This window comes from Lemur catta, chromosome 1 (assembly GCF_020740605.2).
Source record: "Lemur catta isolate mLemCat1 chromosome 1, mLemCat1.pri, whole genome shotgun sequence".
In the NCBI taxonomy this organism is placed as follows: domain Eukaryota; kingdom Metazoa; phylum Chordata; class Mammalia; order Primates; family Lemuridae; genus Lemur; species Lemur catta.
In genome coordinates, this window is record NC_059128.1 from 277,499,246 (window position 1) to 277,521,441 (window position 22,196).

The following is a 22,196-nucleotide window of genomic DNA, read 5'->3' on the forward strand; positions in this document are numbered from 1 at the left end:
CTCCAGAACAGCCCAAGCGGCCCAGGAAGCTCCACTTGTACTTCCCCCAATGTCACAAATGTCAAGGATGCACCGATTGTATTAATCAATTATTTAAGATATTATTGGTAACCTTTTAAGGTGAACATTGAATGAGTTATAGGTGATAAACCTTCCTGGGTTTAAAAAAAAAATCCCAGCTCTGCCACTTATAGGCATAGCAAGAAACTTCCTCTCCCAGGTACCCTGTTTTCTCCTGTGAAAAGTGGATACCTCTGTCCTTACAGTGCGGTTGTGAGGAATTAAATGAGTTAACGTCATCACCAGCCCATCACACGGGACCCAGCACCCGTATGTGTCATTACTATAAACCATTATTTTAATAACGACAAGAGCTGGCATTTATTGACTTATTCTAGGTGTTCTACCTGAGTCACCCACTTAATGTTGATAACGCCCCTAGGTAAGTGCTACCGTTTTTCCCATTATAGAGATGAGGACCAGACCAGAGAGGTTAAGTAACTTGCTCAAGGTCACACAGCTAGTGGCAAAGCAGGCAAAGTCTGACTCGTGGGCTCGTTCCTGCCACATGACAGACCCATGGCAGAGCACTTGTCCTAACAAGGCCCAGCCCTCTCAGGAACACGCTGTCCCTCTTTCTCCTCAGCCCTGACCCGGGCTGCATCTCCAGCAGCTGGAAGCACTTGTGCAGCATTTTTATCGAGCATTCTTCAGGGGAGCTGGCAGTTCTCGGCAGGCTCCAAGTGGTCATGAGAACCTCGACTCATGCTTCAAGAGCAGTTTCACAATAACGGGGAAAAGTCAAGAATGCCAGAGAAACGGGTGCCGGTCAGGCAAGGGAGTCATCCCAGGGCTTACAGAACGCTCTTCATTTTCCAAAGCGTGTCCCCAAGCTGCATCTCATCCCACCGAAGGACATCAGGACACAGGCCACGCTAGGATTCAGACAGGGACCTGGCAGAAATGGGAAGAGGCTGTCTAAAGCACCTGGTCCTTCTCTCTCTCCTCTGGACCATCACGAGCCGGAAGGACAGGTGTGACGGGAGAGAGGGCAGAGATGGGTCGTCCGGGCGGCTCTGGCCTTGCCGTCGATTGCAGGACTCGCCCCATTTGGAAATGGCCCTGCTGGGACAGGAGCCTCCTGGGAGGCCACCCCACGCTCGTTGCCATCGGTCTCTCTCTTCCAGGCTGACCTAGTGCTCGTCTCCCTCTGGGGACCGAGGTTAGACTGGAGCACGGGCTCTGCTGCAACATGCCGAGTGGTAAAGCACCACAAGGCTGAAAGCAGAGCAGCAGGACGATGCTCACGTGGAGACGTGCCCGGGCGGGGGAAGCTCAGCCCACGATGCTCGGCTTGGTGGATCACAAACTCCCAGCAGCAGCCCCAGGGCGCCCTGCAGCCTCTACCTCCCTCGCAGGGTTGTCCTGAGGATTAAATGGGTTAATCCGTACCAAGGTTCTTAGATATAATCAATGTTATTCACTGTTGTTATCACGGCATTGTTATTTTATGGACTCTGACTCCTCATCTTGCACTTCCAGCATCACACGGACCCCCGGAAGGAGATGCCACTGAAGAGGGTTGTGCGACCCCAGACATCCTTCCAAGCACAGACCACGCACAGGGTACCCAGTTTCCTTCTGGCGGCTCGATTTTTTTTCTTTGTTTTTATGAAAATGAAATGTAAGTCAAATGGAAAACAAAAAGATGAGACACAGATTTTAAAAATCAGTATCCTTCTAACCTTCAAATACAATTAATCACTAATTGCATTCATTAATTAATTATGTTAATACCTACGCAGAGCCGTAAGTCTCATCACGTGTAGGTCTATCTTATTAGATAGAATTCAAATGTGTTTCCCCCCTCAACACTTTGAGCAGGCGAGTAGCAATTCAGACGGGGGTCCTTTCCTGTGTTTGCACTCTGGCTCCCTGGTGCTGCATTTTTCAGAGAAGTTTGCCTGGAACTTCCACGCACCCACTCCCACCCCCTGCAAATTTACACACAGAGCACCTTTGTGAACAGAGACTGGGCCAGGAGGGGCACAAAGAGCGCTTGTCAAGCCAAACAAGTTGATTCATGTGCAAAAATCCCCCAACTGCGTTTACAGATTAAATTGGAAAAATTTCCAGCTGCTTCTGGTTGAAAATGCCACTCAAATTCTTTATTGGGTGCCTGTGCCTTCAACACACGGAGTGCCAGTGCTTGCGAACAGTCTACATGTGCAAACACACAGCTCTGTGGTCCTTGAGGGGAGTGTGGCCTCAAGAGTCCAGTGTCATCCTATGACCAATGCTTTTCTGCGTATTGCTGTATAAACATATCCCTGTCCACGGGTGTGCTGAATCAGTGATGTGCCCACAAAGTTGAACAAGTTTCGGGTGGCAGGGCTTTTGGATTTTTGAACTTTACAACACTAGATGCTTGAATGCCTCTGGCAATGGGGAGTTCATTACTTTGTTGGCAGCTCAAGCCTTTTTATGAAGAGTCCCACTGATTTGGGAAGGAATGGTTGTAGATCTACACTGTCCCATATGAAAGCCACTGACCACTGTGGCTTTGAATACTTGAATTGTGGCTAATCCAAATTAAGGTATGCCATAAAATACATACCAAATTTCACAGACTTAGTGCAAAAAACAGTCAAATAACTCATTAATAACTTTTTATAGAGATTATATGTTAAAATGATAATTTGGTTGTATTGAATTACATAAAACATATTCATAAAATTTCATTTGTTTCTCTTTACCTTTTTCATGTGGCCACTAGGAAAATTTAAATTACACACCGGGCTCACATTATATTTTGATTGCAGAGTGGCAACACAGCGTATTTATTAAAATCAACATCTCAGAAGCACCCCAGGAATCTGCATGGTTAACAAGCAGCCAGGTGACTGAGCTCACTGTCATTTGGGGACACCCTTTGAAGAAGCAGACAGTGACCCGATCCATGAGTCAGAACACCAAGATTCTACACTTTGCTCAGCTCCTCTTCCTACCTGGGCATCAGTCGCCTCATCCACAGAATGAAGGGCTTGGATTGGACCTGGAAAGACGTTTGATTTAATGCATCCAATGCCATGGATTACACACTGATTGCATGTCTATCAACCCATGGACCAGCAGAGACCCCCAGACACTGAGTGGACCCACATGGAAAACAGATTCAGGCCAGTGTGACCTTAGGAAGGCATTCCCGGTCCCAGGTACTACAGAGGACTCTGAAAGGACAGGTCACCTGGGGGAGTCCCAGGGGATGGCAGCTGACTCCCGCTAAACCAGACAGAACCTACCTATGTCAACATCACCATCTCTGCCACCAACTGACCAAGGACCTGCTGCATGTAAAGCACAGCCCCTCGGCAGGTCCAAGAGCAAACTCACACCCTCAGGCTGCCCTGAAAGTGTCCAAGATTCCATGGACCAACCAGTGGCAGAACCCAGCCCACCCCAGGGCAGGTCACTTGATCCAACCCACCCACCCATTCAGCCAGAAGAATTTCTTTTCAAATAGAGAGGGGGGAAACCAATCTTTTTTTTTTTTTTTTACTTTATAGAACTATCAATTTCACCTAAGAGGGCGCTAACAAAAGTTACCAATCCAGTCTTTTTTTTTTTTTATTTCAGCATATTTTGGGGGTACAAATGTTTAGGTTACATATTTTGTCTTTGTCCCACCCGAGTCAGAGCTTCAAGCGTGTCCAGCCCCCTCAACTCTTATTAACTGATCAACACTTATGTGTACATATAGTAATAACATTCATTCAGGGGACAGGTATATATACACCTAATAGGTGCGGTGCCAACCCAGTCTTAAGAACCTTTGAAATTCACCTTCCTAATTGAAAAGAGGCTTTCCATTGCAAAAATAATGGCTCAATCAAAATAAGGAAACATATTTTTATTTTACATAAGGTGGAAAATGTCTGGTATTGGGATATGGCTGGTGGTTTTATATTAATAATGGTTATGATAAAATGAATAGCTCCTAAAATTGATGAAGTACCTGCTAAGTGTAATTAATAAGAAAATGGTAAGATCCACAGAGGCCCTGCACATGCTGAATTTCCAGCTAAAGGTGGGTCAACTGTTCATTCTAGACCAGTGCTGGCTTCTACTACTGAGGGAGTAACCAAAGCAAAAATGATGGTGGAAGAAGTCAGAAGCTTGTATTGTTTATTTGGGGGGATGCTATATCTTGGGCTCCAATCGTTGAGGGAACTAATCAGATACCAAATCCTCAAATTATAATTGGTATAACTATGAAAAAGATTATTGCAAACACATGGGCAGTTATGATGACATAAATTTGATTATCACCTAATACCGTTCCTGGATGCCCCAGTTCAGCTCACATTAAGAGACTGAAGGCAGTTCCTACAATTCTGTCTCAAGCACCAAATTGTATAGTGTACCAATATCTTTATGTTTTGTTGAAAATAATCAATAATTAATGAACATAGGTAGAAGGGTAAGGTGACTAAGTAAGCATTAGACTGTAAGTCTAAAGACAGAGGTTGAACCTTCTTTTAACCAAGCCTCAAGGTAAATATTTACATTGAATTGAAAATTCCAAGGAGCAGATGCAGTTCTGCCAGGGCTTCTCCTGCTTTTTTTCCCTCACCTGTGGGAGAAGTAGACTGAAGCCAGGTTATTAGGGTATTTGCTGTTAACTAAAGTTTCATGGGGTTGGATACTACCAATCTAGTAAGAATTTAGTTAAAGTGTTTGATTGCATTCAATTGATGTAAGACAGAGTCTTGCAATCCTTAATTTAAAAAAAAATATTTGAAAAAGCCTTTGGTAGAGCTTTCAAGGCCCTGGGTCTGCCTAACTTAAATTCCTAATCCAATGTTGAGAATATTGTTACAAGTGGGAGGGAAAAGGTTGACAATATTAACACAATAAGTGACGGTAGGAATAATGTTTGTTTTATATTTTGGAATTGTCATTATGTTTTTATGTTGGTTGTTGGGAACAATAATGTAGAATAGATTAATTGCATATAAAAATATGAGTTGAGCAGTGCTGTGATAGCTATAAATGTATAATAATGCTGCTATTTTTTGTTAGTTCTTGGATAATGATTGATTTGGGTAAACATCCTGTGTGGAGAGGGAGGTCTCCTAGAGATAACAGAGTTACAAGGGTAGTGGACGTTGTTAGTGGTAATTTATCTCCTGTATGTGATAATGATAATGTTGTGGTAGTTATATTTAAATTAAATATTATGCATACAGTGATTGCTAATATAATGTACTTAGTAGACTTACGATTACTGTAGAAGGATTGTAGGTTAGAATGGCTGTTATACAGCCTATCTGTGCAACTGATAAATAGGCTAAAATTTTTTGTAGTTGTGTCTGATTTCATCCTCCTCATCCTCCTACTAGAATTGATAATATAGTGATAATTAATAATATATTTAGGTTAATTGATAATGATACTTGAAATAGGACTGAGGTTGGTGCCAGTCTCTGTCATGTGAATGAGACTATGCTGGGTACTACTGGAATTACTGTGTTACTTCTGAGACCCAGAAACGGGATGGGGAACCCCAAGTTTCACAACTACTGCTATCACGATTGTTATGGATGCTGTTGGGCTGGGAATTTTTGCGGCTGTTCACTCCAAAATATAATATATTAGTAATAATGGCTATTTGGGGGAGTATAGATGCAGTTGTTTGTGTTAAGAAACATTTAGTAGTTGCTTCTGCAGATCGTGGATGTGATTGTTTATTAAAAATAATGGTTAGTATTTTTATTTCTAGTCCAATTCAGATTATCATCAGTGCAAGCTAAATATTATAATTACACTTCCTGTAAAGTTCTGACTCGTGCTTCTTGTCATTGTTTGCTATATATTTATATTTTTTTTTCTAAAAATAACCAATAAAATGGCTTTAGTAAGTAATGCCATGGGATTTTTGGAGGGGGAAGATAGAAAGCCAAGAAGAAAGTGGGTATGATCTGGCCCAACCTAAATCTCGAGTGTGCTTAACGTAGAGCGCTCCGGAGAAGCCTCTGCATCCCTCTACTACCAGAGAGCAACAGCAGGTGGGAGACCTGAGATGATCGTATTTCAGATCAGTGTTTGCTGACTCACATGTAAGGAGAAAATCCACCAGACGGCCTCAAAGGAAAAGATCTTGGCCCACACCCTCTCCTCAGTCAGTATGAGGATCCCCACTTTCTGCCCTGGCTTTATCGACACAACACAGGAGTGAAGAGCCAGCAGCAAGGTGGTCTGGCTGCACCAGTTAGGCATCAGCGCAAGGATCTCCTGTGGCCCAGAATCTACAATGCACAGGAAAAGCACTTTTTCTCTCCTTATATATTAATAATAATATAACAATAATAATTCCAGGGCTGCAACACTGGAAGATTCCAATTCCTGTATCTTGTTTTGCTGAGGACGCCCACAATTTTAGCCACAGACCTTCCTAGATTACACGGTAGCATTAGTTCATATTCTCATGCTTGTCCTACATTTCAGCCTCCAACCAAGCTCATTAAACAGGAGCTGACCCTTCCCCCAGGGACCTCACCCTCTCAGCCAGACACGTCTTGCCAGCAGGCAAGAGGAAGAACACAAACAAACTCATAAAAAGTGTCATAAATGAAACCGGAATCCAAATTATGAGCCAAGGCCATGAATAAACACACACAGAGACATTCCAGGTAGGCTATGGAACAGGGAGTTCTTTCCTAGGACTTCTCCTCCTAGCTTATCTGATTAGCAGCTCCTCATTCACACAAGCTCCTTCTCAAGTTTCCCATTGCCACAGGTACAGGTAATGGTATGTTGCACAAGAAGATAAGCGTGGCTAAACAGAGGCAGGTTGGTCCAGGTAATCAGCCTCATAAATTGCCATATGTGACTTCCAGTAATATCCCCAATTGCATGGCCATCTAGCAGTTACGGCTGCTGCACAGAAATAATTCGTGTCTTTTTTGCTGTCCTTGGTTATGGCTAAAGTACTTGGGGGGCAGAGGTGCTGGGTCACCAGGAATCTGTTAATGAGCAACCAAAGATCTTCTGGAAGAAGATGGCAAAATAAGCACCCCCCACCCAGGCCTATGTGAAGATGTGACTCTGGGAAGACCTTGGTCCTTGCCTGGTCCCCTGAGCCCCGCCCCCCACCCCCGCCAGCCCAGCCTGCCGTGTGTACAGACTGTATTTAAGGCATTGAGGACAGGACAGCCCTGCTTCAGTCATCTGTCATGAAGTGCACACTAGGTAAAAAGAGGACCTCCCGGCTTCACCACTTCATCAGCACAAGAGGAGGAGATGCCGCCCCAGGGAAGCAGGGGGGTCTGGGTGGGAAATGTCACTCACCCCTGGGGGGAGCAGGTGCTCTCCTGTAGACTGTGACGACAGTGAAGAAGTCCCTCCAGGCAGCTTTCCAGGCCTCACAGGAATAAAATGGCAGCTGCCACATGGTCACTAAGCTCATGAATCATTAGGTTTCTGAGGGCCAATGTCCCAAAACAGCAAGAAAAAATATGGTCACCAATACTAGTGTGGGCCTTTGTTAAACTCCACCAGTTTTGTGATCTTAACAACAGTTTACAAATTCAAATCTGTTCTGGGAGACAAAAATTGCAGACACACTGAGAGGTTGTGGGTTCCTCCAAAGGGCAGCTCAGAGATCTCCTCTGCTCTGACCTCCCTTCAGAATCGGGCATCTTCACAAGCTTAACCTGGAATTTAAAGGAGCTGAAAGACGGGGCTCTCAGGTGAGTAGGTGAGACTTCAGAACAGAAATTTTTAGCTGTCAGTAGAACCCAGTGCCAAAGGGTTAGCCTGTGGGGTCCACCTGTCTGGTGAATGGTCATTTTCACTAAGTTAAGGCCCCACCTCTGCCTGTGCAATGCCGTAGAATAGGAGAGTAGAAAGAGCACTGGCTTGGGAATCATGCAGGTGTGAATTTAAGTCCCAGCTCTGCCACTCGCTCATAGCACGAATTTTAACAAATGAGGTGGCCTCTCTGTACCTTGGATCCCTCGGCTATCAAATGGGATACATCAAATGGGATCTCTGGCAGGACTTTCTTGGGGGTTAAATATCTAAAGCTCCTAATAGAGTTCCTGACATATAGTAGTTGCTTAAAAAAAATAATAAAGTAGCTACTGCTATTAACCAGCCAATTTTAAGCAGTTTCCCTTATACATAAAGTAAACACCAACAAATTAGTGATGAATCCTACTAACGGAGGGTCAGGAACAGTAAGTGTGGTTGTAAAGCCACAGAATTTGTAAGATAAAATCTCACAGTTAACATGGTCCAACCCCCTCATTTTCTAGATATAGAAGTGGGGCTAAGTGTCAAATGAGACCACATACTCCATGAAGGACAAAACAGAACCCAAATCCATGTGTGGCTACTGTTAGGCATTGAATTTTGTCCTCAAAATAAGGTATGTTGAAGTCTTAGCCCCAGTACCTCTCAATGTGGCCTTATTTGGAGGTCGGGTCTTTACAGAGGTGATCAAGTTAACATGAGGTCACTGGGTAGCCCCTGACCCAGTATGACTAGTATCCTCACAAAAAGGGAAGTTTGGACACAGAGACGCTCACACAGGGAGGACACCGTGTGAAGACTGGAGTTATGCTGCCACAGGTCAAGGACCTCCCAGGAGCTGGGGAAGAAGTCTGGGACAGACCCTTCCCTGGCACCCTCAGACAGAGCAGGGCCCTGCAGACACCTGCTTGTCTCCAGAACTCTGAGATAATACATATCTGTTGTAGAAGCCACTCAGGTTTTGGTACTTTTTTAGGCAGCCCTGGCAAACTAATACAGCTATTTTGCAGTATACTAAGCTGCTACACTGGCAGTTTTCAAATTTTGCTCCACAGGCCCCTAGGAGCCCTGGTAAATGTGCTGGTAAACATTTACTAAGCGGGTCTCAGGAGGCGGTGGGGGGAGACCTGATGTGTAGTAACTGCCAATTTCCATGGTGTAAATACGCCCACCACGGCCAATTTCAAGCCACCAGTGTGCAGTCACTGAATACAGAGCTGGGAATCACCGCACAAAATCAGGCTCTCAAGCCAATATAAGCCCGCTAGGAAGCCTGGCACAAAGGCAAGACCAAAGCAGCAGGACTCCCGCGCCACCACTAGCCCAAAACATGCACTGCATCCATCTACGAGAGTAATGCTACGGGAAAGCGCGACTCCGCGGCGGTAGACCGTGACACCCAGGCAAATAAATCCACCTCTTTTTTCAACCTGCAGTTCCAGTGATGTCTGTTACCTGCACAAACCTCTGGGACCCCAGATAACGGTCTGCAAAGGTCGCACGGCTGCAGAGGCCCCCCAGGAGGCTGTTTGTCAGGGTCACCTCCTCATTCCTGGCCTCCACTTCCTGCACATTAGAGGTCGTGCAGCTTTTCACTCACCTAGAGATACATTTCAAAAAGAGTTTCCTTCTTTCACATTCAGCAGAGGGCCAAATTCTTTGCCCCTTCCACTTAAAAATATTTCTTTAGGAAAAAAAAATTCATAAGAATCTACTCACAGATTCTAAGTCCTTAATCTAGCTATCCGATGTGACGTAGAACCCAGACACTGTGAGGTTTTCCTTTTATGGGGCCGGTTCTCCCAGTCTATGGTTGTTAATTATAACTAACACTCATGTCTCAGGCCTTCACAGGCCAGTTCAACTAAGAGGACTCAGTGTTGGTGGTAACTTTATCCAAGTTTCTTTGCCAAGATGACAGATTCATCCTACTGTTCAATTGTCTCTAACAAACTAAATATATAGACTAAGAACGTCCAACAATAATGGTGAAGGGGAGAGCAGTGCAGTGGTCCTCAACTGGGGGCAATTTTGCTCCCTGGGAGGCATTTGGCAATGTTTGGACACATTTTTTATGGTCACAACTAGGGCAGGGGCATACTGACATCCAGTAGTCAGAAACCAGGGCTGCTGTTACATAACCTACAAGGCACAGGACAGGTCCCCAAGATAAAGAATTAGCCTAAATGTCAAGACTGGGAGGTTGAGGAACCCTGAGTTAGTGAAATGGAGGACCCAGAACACATTGGGATCGATCTGGTCATTGTCCCATCACCAGACTAAAGCACCGGCCAACAAGGTGACCTCAAGATAGTGGCACATCTTACATATTTGACACCCAGAGAAGAGCCCCTATACAACTGAATTATTTTCAGTAACAATTATGTAATAACAAGTAATAACTCTTACAACTGAATTGCAAAAACTCAAATGACCCAATCTAAAAATGGACAAATGAGCAGACATTTCTGTTCTGAAGAAGACATATAAAAGTCCAACATGTATATGAAAAGATGCTCAGTACCATTAATTATCAAGGAAATGCAAATCAAAACAACAATGAGATATCACCTCATACCAGTTAAGAAGGCTATGATCAAAAAGACAAGAGATAGTAAGCGTTGGAGAGGATGTGGAGAAATTGGAACCTTTGTACACTGTTGGCAGGGATGTAAAATGACACAGCAGCTGTGGAAAACAGCATGGAGGCTCCTCAAAAAATTAAAAATAGAGCTGCCATATGATGCAACGATTCTACTCCTAGGCATCTATCCAAAAGAGTTGAAATCAGGATCTCAAAGAGATATCTGCACTCCCACGGTCATTGCAACATTATTCACAATAGCAAAGACACAGAAGTAACCCACACGTCCACTGAGAGATGCATACAGAAAACATGGCATACACCTGCACCAGGATGTTACCCGGCCTTCAGGACGAAGAAATCCTGCTGTTGGCGACAACATGCATGAACCTTGAGGGCACTATGCTGGGTGAAATATGCCGGTCACAGGACGACAACTACTGCATGACTCTGGTAGATGGACTCATAGCAGCTGAAGACACAGCGCTGGTTTCCAGGGCCCAGGAGATGGAGGAAACAGGGAGCTGTTCAGTGGGTATAAGGTTTCAGTTATGCTGGATAAATGAGTTCTATAGATCCGTACAACATAGTATGTGACGAAGAGTACAGTAGTGTGCATTTCAGAATGTGTAAAGAAGGTAGATCTCGTGTTAAGCTTTCTTGACACAAAAAACAAGCAAACAAACACGGAAACTTCGGGAGGTTTGTGGAATATACGTATTACCTTGATTGTGGTGACAGCATCATGGTGTCTGCATATGTCCAAACTCATCAAATCGTTCACACTAAATATGTTTGATTCTTTGTAGATCAATGATACCTCAATAAAGCTGTTAAAAAAAATAGTATGAGGCAGATTTCAGAGTTGCTATCATCGTAAAAAGCAAATTAACCAAGAAAAAAATAATTCCAATAACACTCCTCTTTTTTGTTGTTTAGTTTGAGACATTCCAGCCAGATAATTTCTTTTTTAAAGTTAAATATTTTCTGTAAGAGTATCATTCTGACCATAATGCCGCCCACCACACCCTCCCGAGCTCTAGCACATCTGAGTGTGTTAATGCATCAGACACCTAAGGAGATACCCACCACCGTGAACTACAGCGTGGGGCAAAGGGTGAGCGCCAAAATGGACAACAGAGTGTATAGAGAAAACTCCAGAAGAACTAGGAACCCGTCTCTCTCTTTCCATTTGGTCTATTTCTGTTTGTGTGTGTACACATGTGTGTGCACATGTGTGTATCTCTTCCATGTTATCTCAAAAACACCAGATCACCAACAACTCAGAGCCCAGCAGGCTGAACTTCCTGAGCAGCAACAACTCTAATGGTAGGTTCTATTTTCCCACAAGGAAAGAATGAAGACGGCAGGATTGAGGAATGTGTCAACAAGATGCTGTTGTCTAAAGGAGAAAAAGGAGCGGAGCGAAAGCGTCCAAGGTTCCCTGTTTTGGGGACTGGAGGAACAACAAGAGGAAAATGATAGTAAAAATGAACCGGAGTAGAAGTGTTGACTCCTGGAAGCTCTCATATTCCTCTTCAACTCAAAACTTGGCAATATAAATTTGAGTACCACTGAGGCAGGAAGGGTAGGTTTTCAAGTTACATGCTGAGAGCTGCATGTGATTCACCAAAAGAGTAAGGGCTGAGGTCCTCAAAGGCAGGGGAGGGCCCCAGGGTGGGAGGAGGAGGAGGAACGCTCAGAAAGAAAACAGCAGAGGCAGGCACAGTGAGGGAGGCCAGGGAGGGGACAGAGAGAACAAATCTCCATCAAGGCAAAGGCAAGGAGGTGTTTTAAGAAAGAATGGGGGGGTCAACTATGCCGAATGTTGGAAAGAGATTAAGGTAGAGAGAAGGAAGACTGAGATACAACCAAGAGCTTTGCCAGTAAGGAAGCCGTTGGTATCTTTGGGTGAATATTTGTAATAGAATGGTGGGGACACGAGTGCTTGCCAGGTGGGGGACAACTACCAATCATTAGAGGTCACATTACCTCTGAAACATACACCAGCAAGGAGAGCCCACACATGAGGAGACAAGATAGCAAAACTAGAACAGAGAAATGACAGCACAGGAAAAATGGGATCCAAGCAGGTGTGCGATTTGGGCACAAGACACGTGGCTGGCCAACTGCGGTAGGATGGAGGAGCTATGAAGGTCCCAACCTAGAACTTGAAGGACTCACTGGGGTGAGGATAGGACAGACCCAGCCAACATCACCCAGGGGCGCAGACAGTGTGGGGCGGGGGCGGGAAAAGGAGCACATTTGTTAGCATGGCAAACCATGAAGTTTTCCGACAAGTAAAATAAATCAGGAACAGGAAGGAAGCAGGAGCAAGAACTGTTCTAGACGATAACCTGAAGGCAGCCAAGCAACACTAGAGAATCGGGAGATAACCAGGCACCTATCAATGAACTCTGGTCCAGGGACAAGACTCCAGTCCCTGGGGAGAACTGGCCCGGTCCACAGAGGAATGGAGAGATTGAGTGTCAGGCAGGTTCCAGAGAGGGAGCAGGTCCCAGAGACTTCATGGACGCCAATAAGCAGACCTGAATGCAAAGCAGACCTTTGGAAGGGCCAAAAGGGTAACCTGTCGCAGCCCAGAGCCTGGCCAGCATGCCCCAGCTCCTTCCACTAACAGGGCAGAAAACGCCCGGCACGAGCGTGTTTGGCTCAAAGGATGCCAGCAGCAGAGGTCTGCAGGGATTCAGAATCTAGCGGAGGCCAGGGGAGGGGTGCTCTAAGATAATGGGGGGCTTACACAGAACCGGAAAAGGAAGAAGGAGGCCGAGGGAGAGCTCAGGGAGAAGGTCATGGGCATTTTGTGGAGAGGAGGCCAAGGAAGAGGTGGGGAGGCATAAAATCCCCAAGGAATGCTCAGCCTTGGCATGCCCAGGCCTAACCAGTCGCAGACACAGGGCTACTCTAGAACAATCACTGATCGAATGCGATTACCCCTGAAATGCACCCAGTCAGGAGATTTGAGGTTGATCTGCTGTGTGAGGGCCAAGGGAGGATTTCTTGACTGCAGGGACCGGTAAACACCCATGCAATTCCGCACAAGAGGTTATGAACATTTCTTCTTTAGAAATTACCTTTTTGTAACACAGATTCACATATTCTGAGATACTTCATGAGTATGGTTCCAACTGAAGGCCAAGCAATGAGAATGATAACTTTTCACAGAACTCGGCACCCCATTCCTTGTCTTCCAAACTTGCCCTCCGACCCCTGCCAGCAGCTGGGTTTCAGTTTTGCAGCTCTTGAAGTTCAGGTTAGTAGCTGGGGCTCCCTTTTAGTAGAGGTGACAAAAAATATATATTTCTTCTTAGCCAAACAAAGACTTTAAAATCATCACTTACAATTTTAAGCTTTGTAAATGGCTCTGAATTCATGAGTATGAACAATAATTTTTAAACACTTTCTAACTTTAGATTGCCACCCCAAAAATCATATGCTTAATTTTGCCTTAAAGGGAGAATATTTAGGATTTACTTTTGTTAGTTTCAAATGAACCACTTCATCTTCAGGTTAACATCTTAACCCAAAGGGTGAACGGGCCGTGCTCTTTGAGCCCAGGAGCCCAGTACCCTGAAGGAGGACGAAGAGGCATTCAGAGAGATCTTGCAGAGAAGGAGCTAGCCTGGGAAGTCTTCCATATCTTTCTAGAGATTACATCACAAGGGCCCCCCAGGCAACCAGACTGATCTTGATCATAGATTTCATAAAAGAAACGAGGAGAACATCCTGACCCAAAAGCCCCCTGGCCCACATTTCAGAGTTATGCTAAGGGTACGTGAGGACAAGATTGGACAAAGAGTCCAGATGAGAAGGCGCTTCCCTCTGCATCCAGTTCCTACCCCAACAAATCAAGAACTTGAACTAGACAACAATAACAAAAAAAAAATCAGTTCTTAGCTACAGTTTATTTTCAAATCCAATAAAACATAGAACACAGGGCATTCTCAAATTCCAGTTGAAAAAAAAAAAATCAAACATGAAATTCCTGGGAGTCAGGTACCAGGTCATGATATGTGTACTGTTTTGAAATCCTGCTCAATACCGTGTGTGAGATGCCTTAATGTGGGCAAAAAAAAAGATACCCATGGCAATAAAATCATCTATTTCTGTGGCTTATAAACCCCCCACACACAGACCAGGAATCACTCCATCCTTTCTTTCCTCTTCCTGCATCATCGGTTAGAATTTCCCTGCAGAAAGACCCGTGAGAGCAGATTCCAGTTAGCATGGAAGGCCATGAGCAAGCCACAGTCGTTCTGGCTTCACCGATGCAGGTTTATTCCACGAGCCCCAGCATCAGCTTCGCAACACCCGCGGGCCCCAGCACAGCGCGTCCCATCTCCTCCTTCCTCTGTCCTTACTCCCCGCCGTGGATCGCCTCCGCGGGAATCCCCTCTCCCTGCTCCCAGGAGCACCACGGGATTTGCGGTGAGATGGCCCTGGGCTCCACTCCTACCTCCAACGCGTAAGAACTGTGTGACCCTAACCCATCGTCCAACCTCTGAGCCTCACGTTTCTGGTCTATAACATAGGCTATGATAGGGCTGTGCTATTTCAAGCCACAGGTGACCCATCAACACAACGTGCTTGCTGTGCAAGTGCAGTGTGACCACGTCTCCTCCCCACCTATCCCTCCAGCCCAACGCCGAGAAGGTAAATGAAACCCTACACGGAAAGCACTGGTGTGAGATGGTGCTCCAGTAACCACTGTTCCCTTCCTTCTTTCCTCTTCAATTTACTGGTGAAGAAATGTTAACCAAACACTCAAGGAATAACTTTAAAAGAGCTTAAGGTAGTGTTCATTCCACAAGAAATACATAATAAGTTACAGAATGTTCAAAGAAGGATAAGGAAGGTGCTCAAGAGGATGAAGAGTTTCCCAGGAGGGAAATGAAGGAGAACATGAACTTCAATCTGCAAAGACAAAGGGAGATACAGGCTGGATGGAATCAAATCTGCAGACTCGGCTCAGAGTGAACACAGGACATTTGCAACAAGCTCTCACATGTTGGAGCTGTCCTGAGCTACCTGATCTTTCTAAACTGTCTGCTCTTCTGCAAAATGAGGATATTTAATAATATAACCTATCTCAGGAGATGGTGGAGAGAATTACCTTTAGATGTATGTATAAAAAACTTAGCACAAGGCCTGTGTGTGTGTTTTCTATTGCTGCTGTAACAAATCACCACACATGTAGTGGCTTAGACAACATGGATGTATCATGTTACAACTCTAAAGACCAAAGTCCGAAGTGGGTCTTACTGGGCTAAATCAAGGTGTCATCAGGGCTGCGTTTCTCCTGGGGGCACCAGGGGAGAATCGTGTCCTTGTGTTTTCCAGGAGGCCATCTGCATGCCTCAGTTTACCTTCCTCCATCCTCAAAGCCAGCAGTGTAGCATCTTCAGGCCTCCATCTGAGAGTCGTCTTCCCATCTTCACTTATTAGCACCTCTGTGATTACACTGAGACATTGAGCCCACCTCAAAATCTTTAAATTAATCACTCACAAAGTCCTTTTTGCTATGCAAGATAACATAGTCACAGGCCCTGGAGATGAGGGTGTCAACATCTCTGGTGGCCATCATTCATGGCTGCAAGCTTGGTGTGTCTTAATAGTATGTTCTCAGTACCTGGAAGCGCAATGATATAGGAGGAGGAAGAGAGAAGTAGTAGTAGTGGCCTAATGAAATTCATTGCCTGAATATTAAAACCATTCAAAAATAAGTTCAAATGAATCCACAGATGGCACATCCAAAAAGGTCTAAGAGATCTTTTTCATCCCAGATCGGCATTTTTAACTAGAAACCCAGGTGGTCTGTGGACCACAAATGGAGAAAACCTGGCCTACTGGACTACTTTGAGAAAAATTCTGCCTGTGCTTATGAAATAATAAATGCTCAAGGCATAATTTCATATCATCCCAGTAGGAATCTAGTTTTTCCAAGGCTGAAGTAGGAGGAGGTGAAGTTCTGGAGCTCTGACTTGAGACACGGCCGTCGAGTCTGGCAGAAAAAATGATTAGCACAGACGTGTCTTAAACCAGCACCCACAGTCCCCATCCAGCTCTGGACCAGTCGTCCTCGAGGTTAAGGACACCAACGAGTGGCAGAAGGGCAGGTTGTCTGTCCTTTTTTCTAAATAAAAACAGATCCATGTGCTTTGGATTCCTGAAACACAGGTGTATAGTTAACTTTTAAAGTTTTTTTGATGATACAGATTTAAGAGCCTGACTACTTGCTCTGCTGCTTGCGTGGCGTGAGTGGGAATGCACCCCACAGATACTGAACTGCTGCCCTTGGGTCTCACTTTGCATTTACTCAGGTCCAGATAATGAACTCCGATGCAGTGCCCAGGGCTATGCTCTGAAGATGCAAGAAGGAGAGATCTTACATTAGAAGATCTTTTGAAGGTAAAATGAAGCTTTGTGCGGTTCCCCAAGAACTTCTGACTTGATGAGTACTAACAGCCCCCCAAAATAAACCAGGGGCTAACGTCCCCCAGGAAACAAAATGCATTGAACCACTGGGTGGAAGTAATTAATAATTATCTCTCTCAATACTACAGAAGCCCTTTTAGAATTATCTTGGCTATCTTTCTGATATTCATTTGTGAGGCAAGACGATTATTATTATAGATAATGATTGCTAGTTATTTATTGAGAATTTATATTCTACACTGTACTAGTCTTAGACATATTAACTCACTTAAATTCTCAACAATCTAATGAGGTTTTACCATTTTCCATCCTAGATAACCAAGGAATACAGACAGAGGTTAAATTCCTTGCTCAAAATCTTGTAGGTGGCAGAACAAAGATTCAAACCCAAGCACTCTGAGTTTCAGGCCCAAACTCTTAACCACTCCACTCTATTCCTCTCAACAATTAGCAGATTCATTCATAGTGGTCCTACTTACATTTCTAAGCATAAACATTTTTGTCTTAAGTTATTTTGACCCTGTTAAAGTTAACTGTGCTGTGCACTGGGATTTTCTTGTTTCACTTTCAGAGCAAGGATGCAGGCTCATTCAATGTTGAAGTATACTGGTGCCAAAAATCAAAAAAATACAATCTTTTTGTTTTAACAAAAGACCATGCTTCAAATAAAAGTGGTCTCTTTGCTCACTTACTGAATCACTGCCTTGCCCATCTGTTGGCATCACCAGTACCTGAGCCTTCAGCCGTAATGTGCTTACCCAAGAACACAGAGACAATGTCTTTATCTTCCAGATGTCTTTCCAGAATGACCCCCAGCATCTGAAACATAGCTCAGGCTAGACTTCTTCTCCAAAATATGCATGTTATAAGATTTTCAGATACCTCTTGGGTTATATGTATGGTGAAAAAAGGGAGCTTTGATCGTAGAACACACCCCAACAAAACATTTTCATTCCAAACCTCAGCCAAAACATTGTTAAAAAACAAAATTGTAAAGAGTTTCCTTTCATGATGTTAACCAAATAGAGGTTGTCTGAAAAACAGTTCTGGGAGCTGGGCTTCAGGTCTGGGCCCCGTAACAGGGTTGGACTGGCACCGGTTTACACGGAGGATTACATAAACCACTGGATGCTGTACTGAACAATTTTGCCAGTTTGGGCTGTCTAGCATCTTAGCCTCTTTTCCCTGTTTGGGGACTTCCTCCCACATCTACTATCCATTACAAAATTCTATCAATACAGAAGCTAAAAATGCCACGGCCCCACTCGGAAAGCTGGTCACATCACCTCTCATGGCCAATCAGATTCTCTGGCTGGCACTTGGACTCTGGACTGGGCGACCCAGCTTTAATTTTCTTCTCCATGTTCACCGCTACATTTGACAGTTCATTTATTGTATTTCCCCAGACAAATGCAAGGTTCAGGTCCACTGCTACATTCCTAGTGCCTAAAATAATACTTGGCTCATAAAAAGAAGACAATACACATTTCTTGAACAAATGAATAAATGGATGGATGGATGGGTGCATCTGCAAAGAAAGGCTAATTTATCATAATATAACCTTTCCCCCCATATCATGCCTAGTAAAGAAGCTCATTCATGCATTCTTTCATCCAGCCATTGTTACTAAGAGAAAGACACAATGGGGCAAAACAAGAACATTTTATTGTTTTGCAAGAGGATGTGTCCACTCCTTCTTTGCAACTTGTTCTCCTGAGCGAAACTCACATACTCTTTCCCATGACAGTGCCTAACTTAAAAGGATATTTTCAAAAGAGTAGATTTTCACTAGTGTCATGACTAGAACTTTCAAACTCCCAAAAGAAAGAAGATGGTACAAAGTATTCCAGACATATCAGATTATCAGCCACTGTTGATCACCTTAGAGAACAAGGAGAAGTATTTAGGAATAGAGTTAGGCAAATATTACTTCGAAATTTAAAAGGAGGGAGGGTATTCATAGAATAGACCCCAATACTTAATGCCAAACCCCTTACAATCTACAGCAAGTTAACAAACAGCTGTCCTAAAATCTGGATATTTTGACATGTATCCATCTCCATCAACTTTACATTTTACTCTCTAGGCAGAAACATACAGCAAGTAGAAGAGGATTAACATAAGTGTCGTGTTTGGAAATAAATATAGGAGTAGCTATCATATCCATGCATTAGGAATCAGGTATTATACAAGAGAATTTGAGATCTTAAAAAATTTTTTTAATTAATTCAGATAATAAAACCCTCATTGGATAAATAGGATTGGAAAAAGCTCACGGTTAAATAGTAACTTGTTGATATGGAAAATTGGGCCAAGGGATTATTTAAGAATATATCATCAAAAGAGAAAAATGGAAAATAGCTTTTTAAAAAGACATAAAGTGCCAATATCCATCTAGTGAAAATTCTAGAAATAGAGAACAGAGAAAATTTAAGAAATGGAAAAGAACAAATAATTAAGAAACAAAAAAAATTTATTAGGACCAAATAAACACTTAAATTAAAAATGCTCATCACTTGTGAAAAGACCTGCCCTTAGACATACCGCTATAAAATTCAGAAGTTCAAGGATTAGAAGAAAATCCTAAATGCTTCATGAAAGAATAAACAGCCTACCTAACATTAACGAGTATTTGACCAGCACCAGCTTTCTCCTTGACAGTACTTGAGGCTGAAAGACAATAGAGTAATACATTAAAAGTTCTGAGGAGGAATTACTTTGAATCTAGAATCTGATTCTTATCCAAATCAGCACTCAAAGGAAAAATAAAATAAGGGCATTTACATACACAAAGATTCCAAAAGTTAACCCTCCATACACAGACCTTCTCTAATAGATTTAATCAAGCAAAAAAGAGAAATTAATTCAAAAGGGGTAAGATGTGAGACACAAGAATCAACAGTAAACAGAGAAACCAATAAAGTATATTCTGGAGATATATTTTGAAATTTTAACAACAATCTGCAACTAAACCAGAAGATCTCAACATAAGAGGCTGTGGGGTTGAAAGAGTGAAGAGGATGAAGCAGAAACATGCTAAGGTGATAGTTTGGTTTTGGGGTGTGCAGCAAAAATAGACATCCACTGATTCCCAGTGTTAATTAACAACCTAGCAATGAGAAAGGGGATATAACTCTTGATATGGGATTTCATTAAATAAAAGCAAATAAACACTATATAAAAAATAAATTTGACTATCTCAGCAAGTACAGGATTTTCTCTAAAAATCTGAATTCATCAAAATTGATCCAAGAAGAGGTAGGAGATGGGGCTAGATCAACAATACTTTTATAAAAACTGAAAACATAGTCAAAGCTTTAATCCATTTTTTTAAAAACAGTACCAAATCCAAATACTTTTATGAGGATTTCTATTCTTTGAAGCAAGTGATAATCATAAAGTACATATCTGTCTGACAGTACACAAAGATAGCTTTTAGACTCTACATAGATATCATTCTATGTAACAAGCATCACCTTGATTCCAAAATTAGACAAGATTATCACACACACACACACAAAATGAAGCCATTGGTCAAGGTTGCCTATGAACATAGATTTAAAATTCTAAAAAGTGTATTATCAAATCAAATTCAATAATATATCATTTTTTAATCCTGGTCACGCAGAATTTACATGGAAATGCAAAAGTATTGATAGTTCAATATTAGGAAATTTATGATATAGTTGACTATATTAACAGATTTAAGGGTAATAACATTATGCTTATCTTAATGTATACCAAAAATGCATTGATAAAATTCAACACCCTTTCCAGATTAAAAAAAAAAACTCTTATACTAAGAAAAGATGTAAAATCATGTAACCTAGGAAAAAACCCATAGAAAATATTATACTTAATAATGAAATATTAAGAAGTTTCTGTTAAGGTCAAGAACAAGACAACCATACCCACCATCATAGCTACCATCTGTCATTGTTCTATAGGTCCTATCCAAAAAGGGAGAAAAATAAAGGAAATAAGAAATATATACTGTGGACAAAAAGATAAAATTTTTCCTACTTGTAGACAAATTGTTAACCCAAGAGAATTGACAAAAATACTATTCAAAATAATAAGATCAGATATAAAATCAATAGCTTTCTAATACATAAGTAATAAGAAATTGAGTATCTGTCATATTTTCTTCTAATACTTTTATAGTTTTGTTTTTTTATATTTAGTGCTGGAATTCATTTTGGCATGTAATATTAATAATAATAATAAACAGATATATAATAGACCTAGAAATAAACCTGATTAAAAGTGTGCAGGAACTAATTAAAAAGAAAAAACTATAGAAGAATGATTTTGTCCCCTGCATGGATGTTGGAATCACTACAAGACTAATTAAATCCGAGTCTCTGGAGGGGGGACCCAGGCATTAATATGTGCAGCCATGATTTTAAAATCTCTATTATAAAATGTAATGATGTTATTTTTTAAATAATGCAAATGCAGTTATTTTGGATGAAAAAATTTTAAAGAGGTCACTTCTCTCCAAATTAAGCTATAAATTCAATGCAATCTGAATCGACATCCAACAGAATTTTTTATAGGGCTGGCAAGTTGGTTTCAAAATTCATCAGGAAGAGAAAATATATAAGAATAGTTAAATGATTTGAAAAAAATCAAAGGGAACTCCTATTAAATATCAGAACATACTTCAAATCTACATTAATAAAAGAGTGTGCTATTAGAACAGGAATAGACAAATCAACAAAATAAAACAGAGTACAGAAACAGTCCTAGATATATATTTCATTTTTGTAAAGCTTCAATTCAGTAGAAAAAGGATGGATCACTAAATAAATCGTGTTGAGACGATATGTTTAGCAAGAGAAATTAAGTTAGATCTCCCTCATAGCACACTCCAAAATAAATTCCAGGTGGATATAAAATAAAAAACCATAAGCCAGTCATGGTGGCTCATGCTTATGATCTCAACACTTTGGGAGGCTGAGATGGGAGAATCACATGAGCCCAGGAACTCAAGACCACTTTGGGCAACATATTGAGACCTCATCTCTACAAAAAATTTAAAAACTAACTGGCCATGGTGGCATACACTTCTAGTCCTAGCTCCTCAGGAGGCTGAGGCAGGAGGATTGCTTGAAACCCAGGAGTTCAAGGCTGCAGTGAGCTATGATTATGCCACTGCACTCCAGCCTGGGTGATAGAGTGAGGGCCTGTCTCTTAAAAAATAAAAAATAAAATAAAATTTTAAAAAGAATTATAAATATTAGAAGAAAATACAGGGAATTTATAACCTATGAACAAGGTGTTCCTAACCACTTCAAAACCAGAGGCTCCAAAAGCAATAATTGAAAGATGTTCTCAT

General features: G+C 42.3%; 2 long non-coding RNA genes across 2 annotated transcripts in view; one reads left to right on the forward strand and one right to left on the reverse strand.

The window, feature by feature from the left end:
* The window catches only part of LOC123630716, a 32,975-nt gene extending 19,298 nt beyond the window's left edge, over positions 1-13,677 (reverse strand). Inside the window, exons 1-2 of the long non-coding RNA XR_006732745.1 lie at positions 13,495-13,677; positions 11,124-11,229 (exon numbers count right to left, since the gene is read on the reverse strand). This is a non-coding gene — a long non-coding RNA (uncharacterized LOC123630716). The remainder of the gene's footprint in view (positions 1-11,123; positions 11,230-13,494) is intronic.
* LOC123630715 lies at positions 757-3,684 on the forward strand. Its single transcript, XR_006732744.1, has 3 exons — positions 757-1,034; positions 1,543-1,684; positions 2,777-3,684. It is a non-coding gene; the product is annotated as an uncharacterized LOC123630715 (long non-coding RNA).
* Positions 13,678-22,196: the final 8,519 nt, after the last annotated feature.